The 8,594-nt window shown below is 36.8% G+C and overlaps 1 long non-coding RNA gene across 1 annotated transcript; it reads left to right on the top strand.

Annotated features, from left to right (window-relative positions):
* The first annotated feature begins 2,459 nt into the window (after positions 1-2,459).
* Positions 2,460-8,376, top strand: LOC309491924. Its single transcript, XR_014203369.1, has 3 exons — positions 2,460-2,514; positions 3,047-3,136; positions 5,129-8,376. It is a non-coding gene; the product is annotated as an uncharacterized lncRNA (long non-coding RNA).
* Positions 8,377-8,594: the final 218 nt, after the last annotated feature.

The following is an 8,594-nucleotide window of genomic DNA, read 5'->3' as shown; positions in this document are numbered from 1 at the left end:
TTACAGCTATGAACTGTGCTTGATTTGTTTTTTTGTTTTAAACTTTTTCTGTAATGGACTATCCAACAATTCACACCATTGTAAAATCATCCCACACAAGCATATTTAAGATTTTTGACTTAAGACATAGTAACCATTTCAAAGCCCAAAGTAAAAAAAGATAAATAGCAAATTAAACCAATATTTAATCAAAAGCCTTTCAATAAAATTATATTTATCTATATTTATAAAGGGGAGGAGCTATTGATATTGATATGAAGTAGTCTATGCTTAATACCATGAAGATATTAATACATGTATTTCTAGGGCAAAAATAAACCCCAATAGATTTGACTTTAAGCATACATTCCCCTTAAAATAAATAACAAATAAATAAAAGAAATGTAACACGGATCCTAAGCAGATCGCATGCTAATCACTGAAAGAAATGGTTGCATATGAATAAACGTTACTACGAAGTAGGCTTGTTGGCTATATCTTTAGCGGTCAGTCTTTTACCCTCAATGACAGTGAAGGGACCGTGAAAGCCAGCCCTCTTCCCTTCCCTCCTCGCCTTCTCTACTGTCTACCACAGAAGAGTCCTTGCATCCTTGTCTTTTTGCGAGAGATCCTCGAAGACCTTAACATTCTTCTCCATGAGCAAGTCGGAGGTTTGGGCGTCTTTCCAAACTGTGTCCCGCTCGGAACGCGATGAGAACAGGACAATTATGCGACGGGAGGATTTTTCCGCAGCAGAACGAGACCTCAGTCGATGAGCGATGTCAGTTCCGCGGTGCCGTGCAGATCAGCAGCGATGCTTTGGGAAACCTGGCTAAAGAGGTCGATGATCATCTGCGTCACGTTCTCTCCTGATTTCTCTGGAATACCAGTGACACACAGATTCCACCTTCTCTTGTAAGCATCCAAATCGTTATATCTATCACGAAGTTCGATGTTTTCTTTCTCCAGTTTTCTGATTTTCCTTTGCATTTCGTCAGATTTTTCATTAGCTCTCTCGAATTCCATGGTGAACAGGTGAAGTGTTTACTTCACCTGTTCAACGTGGAATTCGAGAGAGCTAATTATCTGTTTAATAGAGTTTTAGTTCTCAATGACGAGAACTCAATGACGAGAGTTCTCCAGTGAGTCCGCGAAAAGGACCGGTGCATGGCGACGGCAGAGGACTATGGCCCCAGGCCTTGTCATCACTGTCGTTTCTGGGTGGGGGAGGGCCCACCAGCGGCTCGCTGGCGGCAGTGGGCCTTGTCCCCGTAATAGCAAAAACCCTCTTGAGTGCGCACTGGCAGGTCGGTACAGTGCACACACATGGAGTCCAAGAAGGCCGCCTCGGCGTGGGCCTGGCCCAGGCAGGCGGCGCAGTACTCATAGGTGTGGGGCAGGTCGATGGGGCCTGCACAAATCCTGCAAAGGTTAGCCATCGGATGCGAGGAAGAAAAGGTAACTAGCCCTCAGGTGCAGCTTCAACAATGACAGCTTGAAGAAAGAGATTCTGATGCAATTGTCGCGCCCATGCATTTTTTACTGCCCGCGAGCCTGTATTTGCATACTTCGCGACAATTAGCCAGCTGTTCCAAGTTGGCGTTAGCCTATAAGATTTCAACAGAAGTGGAGAAGGGAGGAGTTCCCGCAGTGTAGCTACGAGTTACCGCTCTTGAAAGGGAACCGTCTTCTGACGTCACCATCTTGGCCTATTCTATTGTTTTAGAATAAATAAATAAATAAATAAAAATGTTATAACATTTCAGAGAAGAGTTATTCTCAATCTTTTCCACTGGCCAAATATTTAATTAGTGTAGTCAATTAGTATTTAATTTCTTTAAACAAATCAAATTCATGCAATTTTGCTTATAAGGTAAACATATATTTTAGGATGTTTATATATTTTTAATGGAAACAGATAAGCCTTATTTTTTGCAGTGTAAATAATTGTAAGACAAACTGACAAAACATTTTACAAATAAAACGTGCATATTTTACCGTTTCCTACTATCTATTTGTACACGAAACGAATGATCATGCGCCAAGCACTCCTCGCTCTGGTTAAAACATTAAAACACAGCATGCCACAGGAAAAGTGCTCAAAAGCAGCGCATCCACTACAAATATTTATATTTAAATGAATAGCCTACAAAATATTATAACCTCTGGATAATGATTTCATGACATTTCAGTGCTTAACTCCATTTATAAAACGGCATATTTAATTTTGTGCATATGCTGGCCCCAGAACATTCAGTGCAGACATTTTACAGAGGAAATTAAGGTATTAAATAATTCAAATTGAAGAAGAAACTTTTTCTCCTCAATGGTTTGTTTTATTATTATTACATTTTTTTTTGTAGTTATTATTATTATTGGGTTTTTATTCTTTTCTTTTTTAAAGGGTTTAAATAAATTGTCCATGCTCTCCAAGTACCATAGGTGGCGGTAAAAACCAACGGTTTGTTATACAAACTACTGAAGAAGAAGAAGAACGTCAAATGTGAATGGGCTGCGGGAAACACGAACACCACGGTAAGTATCTTTACAGTGTACACGCTGCACGTTAAATCTTTATATATATATTCAGCAGATAATCGGTCAGTTGATGCTTTTAGAATCGGCCGTCGAATCGTCTCGAAGTTTTTGTTTTAGATACAATATCTAGATGTTGATTTTATTGGTTGGTTTATTTCAGGTAGTTTAGATAATTTAAGATAATTTTCCAGTGCTTCTCAAACCTTCCCCATCACTGCAGTTTTGTACAGTCCACTCACCTGCTCATTAGAGCAAAATATGCAGTGGTGGAGACCCCAGGTCAGGACAGGTTTGAGAAGCACCTTACTAGAGAGGACATACTAGATATGAACACTTCTAGTAGTTGTTAAACTCCTGTAATTATATCCACATTACAGTTTTGTAAGATAAATAAGATTCTAAAGACAAGTAATTACATAGTATACTAACGTTATATGATATAAATAATTACAGATCCCAATGAAAAGCTTTCAAAATTGAAAATCATTTACAGGCGTTATCATACAATGACATATGAAACGTGTTTTAGTTTTCAGGTACATTATGGACTCATCCCTGCTTTCTGTTGCTGAGCAGCTTTTGAAAGACCTTCAGAGAACTTACTCTGAGACGAATAAGGGTAAGTCTTAAGCTCAAGCTCACTGATATCAAATCAGCTGGATGAAGCCATTGACTGATGAAACATATTAAGTTACAGAAACATTTTCAGTTCACTAGAAAACTAGTCAACATACATAGTACTACACCCACAATAAGCTGATCACACACACACACACACACACACACACACACAGTGTACAGAAGTCTCTGATCACAAGTGTACATAATGTGCATATATTGTGATTTTTTTTTTTCTAATATAATTCTTTACAAATGATAATATCAAAGTAAATTGTGTAACAAGTCGAGGGGATAATTTTCAGTTCATAATTACAATACAAATGAGTTTTACAGTATTTGGTATGATAATCTAAAACATCTAGACCCTAAAATTTCTGTTTATTTCTAGGTAAAAAGATTTTCAGTGTGGTCTCAGACATAAACATAGCTTAGGCCTAATAATAAATAAGTATCAAGTGAACAGTGAAGTTAGTAAACTTTAACAATAACATTTTGATTGTTTAGTTTAGAAGACAAGAGAGTAGCAATAGCTGCAGTTTCTAATACTGACACAGGGTAGCGCACTAATACCATGGTCTATCAGACAGCAGCATGTCTTTCAAGCACAACTGCTGCAGTTCACAACTGCTTAGAACAGCTAACATGTACTGTGGGGTTGTTTTATTGTGTGTCGTATGGCCTATGGTATTGAGGCTTCCTTTAATATAACATTCAAAATATAGGGACTTCGGTTCAAATATGTCCTAAAGCATCATGTTCCTTAGAACCTAGAACCTTAAAACCTAATGACAATTTGAATCCTTGTATTAAATGTGTCAGAATGTCAATAAGCTCATAAGAGTTTTTGTGAAACCCTTATGTGTGTGCAGACAAGACCTAATGCAGAACATCTGGGTAGGAGTAATGACATTATTCCGCTGGAATTTTGATGTCAAGCAATGCCAGAGAGAAATATCTAGGGAGGATGATTAGAGGAGTAATGATCGCTGTAGTGTGTTTGAGATTGAGATGTAGTTTCAATTTCAATTTGTTTGGGTCTTTCTCCAGAGAACATTGGTGACCAAAGTAAACAACCAAATTAGGATGTTTTGGATGACTGATAATTGGTTATTGTTTCTATGTTTAACATGTACTTAACTATTAAGTAGTTATTTTTTCCAGATGTTGTATTTCATTTACCCATGAACTGGCTGTCCAAAGTTTTGAATAATTAAGATTTTTTTTATGTTTTTGAAAGAAGTCTCTTATACTCACCAAGGTTGAATTTATTTGATCAAAAATACAGTTAACAGTAATATTGTGAAATATTATTAATGTATTTTAAAATGTAATTTGTGACGGCAAAACTGAATTCTCAGTGGCCAATTCAGTCTTCAGTGTCACATGATTCTTCAGAAATCACTGTAATTTGCTAGTTTTTGGTTTTTGTGGAAACAATTTTTTTGCCAGATTCTTTGATGAATAGAAAGTTCAATGCACAGCATTTATTTGAGATGGAAATATTTTGTAGCACATGAGTATACATATGAATCAATTCAACACGTCCTTGAATTTCTATTGTCCTAGACATTTGAATGATAGTTTATCATGAAGAAGCACTACTGTTTTCAACATTGATAATAATAAGAAATGTTTCTTAAGAACCAAGTCAGCATATTAGAATAATTTCTGAAAAATCATGTGATGCTGCTGAAAATTCAGTTTTGCCATAAAAGGAATAAAAGACATTTTAAAATATATAAAATACCAAACAGTTGTTTTAAGTTCAATATCACAATATCACAGTTTTTATTGTATTTTTGTTCAAATAAATGCAGCCTTGGTGAGCAGAAGAGACTATCTAGTCTAAGAGACTAATCTAAATTATTCCAAACTTTTGACCGCCAGTGTATGTTGCTTTTGTGCTTTAAAATCACGCTTGGTGCATTTACATTTCTCAGGTTTATAAAACTTTAACCAGTATATCTCTTTTTTCCCCTCTTTCGTATAGTACCAGATGACCTACTGATAGCGTAAGTAAAAAATGTTTATTCTCCTCTTCCTCTTAAGTTACATTTACAATATTATAAGGTTTGGCCTTAAACTACAGACTGGTATATGTTTTGGGTGCTCTTGACCCGTTGAGTTGAGAAAGGTCAATTGTTGACCTTTGTGTTATTCCACACTGAACACTGTGCAGAAACCAGCTTGTTCCTCTTAACTACCGAATGTACTCGGCACAGGATTTTTCAAGCACACACGCATGTCTTTACATCACTCTCTTTACAGACGTCATTGTCTGAATAAATCATGACTTTAAAAGCGTCCTCAAACCCACAATGATAGTCATCAGGCCACTACAGAGAGAAGCACTAAACCACAGTAATTACTCTTCTGGGATGTAATGTGGGAATCACATTCCTCCATAAATGGTTGTTCACAGATCAGCACTTTTTGCTTTATTGGGTGATTGATTGTGGTTTTAGTGTCATCATCACGCCATATGTTCGCTTATGTATGCTTCTCTACGATTAGAATGTGGTAATAGTGGATACATTTCAGATGATACAATTTCAGGACCAGATTGGCTCACAGGGTAAATTTTCTATGTTTTTGTTTTTGTGAAGACAGGAAAACAGTCCATGCTTTGGGTTAAAAGTTAGTGCTGAGGTTTGTTGCCTCAGCTTCCTGTGTTCTTGTCAGTCTTATCTCACCCAGCATGGTTTCCTGAAGGTAGAGACATGAATTCTCATGTTAACTCTAAAGGCGTTTTCACACCTGGCTCGTTTGGAGCATTGTTCCGTAACCTGATTTGTTGTCTCCCTTAGTTCGGTTAGTTTAGGCATATATGAACATGGCAATCTTGCTCTGATCTGCACCAAAAAAAATCGGTCCGAGATGCCCTGAATGAGTTGGTCTCGGCCTGTTTGAAAACACACTTTGGAGCGGTTTACTTGTGAGATTGAGAAAGCAGTCCAACCCAATGAACCAGGCTTTATCACAGTGTTTGAGTTTTTACTTGCGTTGCGTGAAAAGCAATGAATCGTGGGTTCACCAGAAGCAAACACAAATTGAAATGCTTTTTTGAAATTTAGTCGGACAAACATACAGTGGCCTAAAAGGATGTCCAGAGGGGATTGGTTTGGGGATTTATTTTTTTATGACCCTACAAGTTTGATTAAACCATAAAAATATGAGTATTTTTGAATATTTTAAATATGAGGAAAGAACAAAATGCTAAACTTGGTTAAGGTATTTCTGACAAGGTATTTATCTGACAACTTTTTATTTGGCCAAAAAAGGGGTAAACTGCAGCTACAGGTTTTTATTTTACTATGCAAAAAATACATAGAAAAAGAAAATGCAACATAATCAGGTGCACCATAATCAAAGTGCAACATAATCAGGTATTTATATTTCTTTGGTTCTCTCATTTTTGCACGTTCATAATGTTTTTGTATGACAGCCTGGCCAAAAATTATGTCCACACAATTTTCATTTCATTATCACAAATAAAACAATTGCCTTCAAGCACAACTATGCAATATGCTCACAAAATATTTTAAAAAATGTTTGTCATTTTAAAAAAAGGGTAAAGATGTCAATTTTCCTAGGCTGAAGACGAAGGCTTGATTCATGCTAAAAATGACAAAGTAATATGACGACAGCTACAAACAATAGAGGGTTCCCACAGGAAGTGTCCCACCCTCAGCCAGACTGAGTGTTAAAAAGGCCTGCTGCATGACTGGATTTAATAGGGGAAACTGCGAAAACACAAGTAAAATGAACGATTATCAGTTTAAACTAAAGGTTGGACTCAATATGGTGTTCCTTACAACTTTCCAAAGATTTGCTAAATTTGCTTGTGAATGCTTTATGTAAATACAATATAGGTAGGTCTAAATCCGGGTGATCAGTTATATCAATGTCAGATATATCATTATATTGTCCAGCCCTAAAATGTATTTTTTTTTTTGTCAGTTTATTTAAAAACATCTAATTATGCAGAATATATGATGGTAAATATTTAATTGATGAGTTGTCAATACATTCACGCTAAAAAAACAATGCTGCCGCTCAGTCTTTCTGCCTCACAGTGGGCGTAACCGCAGACACTCCAGCTGACGGTGACGTCATGCGCATACCCTCTATAAGCCCGCAAAGGTGTTGTTTGCCCATCCGGATGGATTACTACGGTGGCCGAGAGAGCTCAACGCGCTACAACTGAAGAAAACGCATGCAAATAGAAAAACACCCGCAAATTAAGAAAACATCTTCATCAGTTTCACAACAAATGTATGCTCCAAATACTCACAACGCAACCAAATACAGGAACACGCTGCAGAAGTTCACAACACAACCAAATACAGAAACGCGCTGCAAAAGTTCACAACACAACCAAATACAGAAACGCGCTGCAAAAGTTCATAACACAACCAAATACAGAAACGCGCTGCAAACAGCACCACAACGGAAATAAGCGACGAACCCGGCTGGGCATGCTTACAGCTCAAAGTCTACTTTATTTTATTATTATTATTTTATTTTTTTGCAAAACATACTGAGATGACATACAACTTTGTATACAATATACAAAATGTATTAATAATATGTTCAATGTCATCAGAATACTGAGAAAAATAAATAAATATAAAAGAGAGAGAAAAAGAACATGAGGGAAATATATTAATCTGTACATCAGTTACATTGTACAAATTTTGTCATATTATGTTTAAATAAGTTTCATAAGAAATGTTAGGTACTGCAGGGTCCAAATATGAGACGGCAAGTTTTAAAGTTGAGACACTCACACACATATAACGCATATTTTAAAAACTTTTTTTGTATAAAATGTTTATTTATTTGCAACAGTTATGTTATCAGAAGTAATAAGATATTTCTGGTAATAACAGCTATTCAGCTGATGGACACCGTGCTGCGTTGTCATGGGAACATCCCAGGTGAAAATAATGAGGAAATTACGTTGTCTTTTGTTGCTCCCTTCATCAAGTGTGTCCCAAACGGCTACATAATGACACACAAGTGCCCTGCTCACTCCAAAGTCCCCACTTCAAGGGCTCTGCCATCTGCCCTTTGAATGGAGTAGGACATAGGGATGCTCACGAGCAATAAGCATGTCACAGCCGGGTTTGTCACTTATTGGGGTCCCCTGGAAACATTTCCATTGTGGTCTGTGCTATTTGCAGCTCGTTGGTTATGTTGTGAACTTTTGCAGCGCGTTTCTGTATTTGGTTGTGTTGTGAACTTTTGCAGCGTGTTTCTGTATTTGGTTGTGTTGTGAAAAATTAGGGGTGTAACGATGTATCAATGTGTAATCAATATATCACGGTACAAACAGATTTGCTGAACAACGCACATACTGCAATTCTGTAATATTTGTAAAACTGAAGTTCTAATATATGTGCATGCGTGACAACAGGGTGAGTAAATAAAGACAGACTTTTAGTTTTTGGATG

This window comes from Leuciscus leuciscus, assembly GCF_965113295.1.
Source record: "Leuciscus leuciscus genome assembly, contig: HAP1_SCAFFOLD_727, whole genome shotgun sequence".
Classification (NCBI taxonomy): domain Eukaryota; kingdom Metazoa; phylum Chordata; class Actinopteri; order Cypriniformes; family Leuciscidae; genus Leuciscus; species Leuciscus leuciscus.
This window is presented reverse-complemented; position numbering and strand designations above follow the sequence as displayed.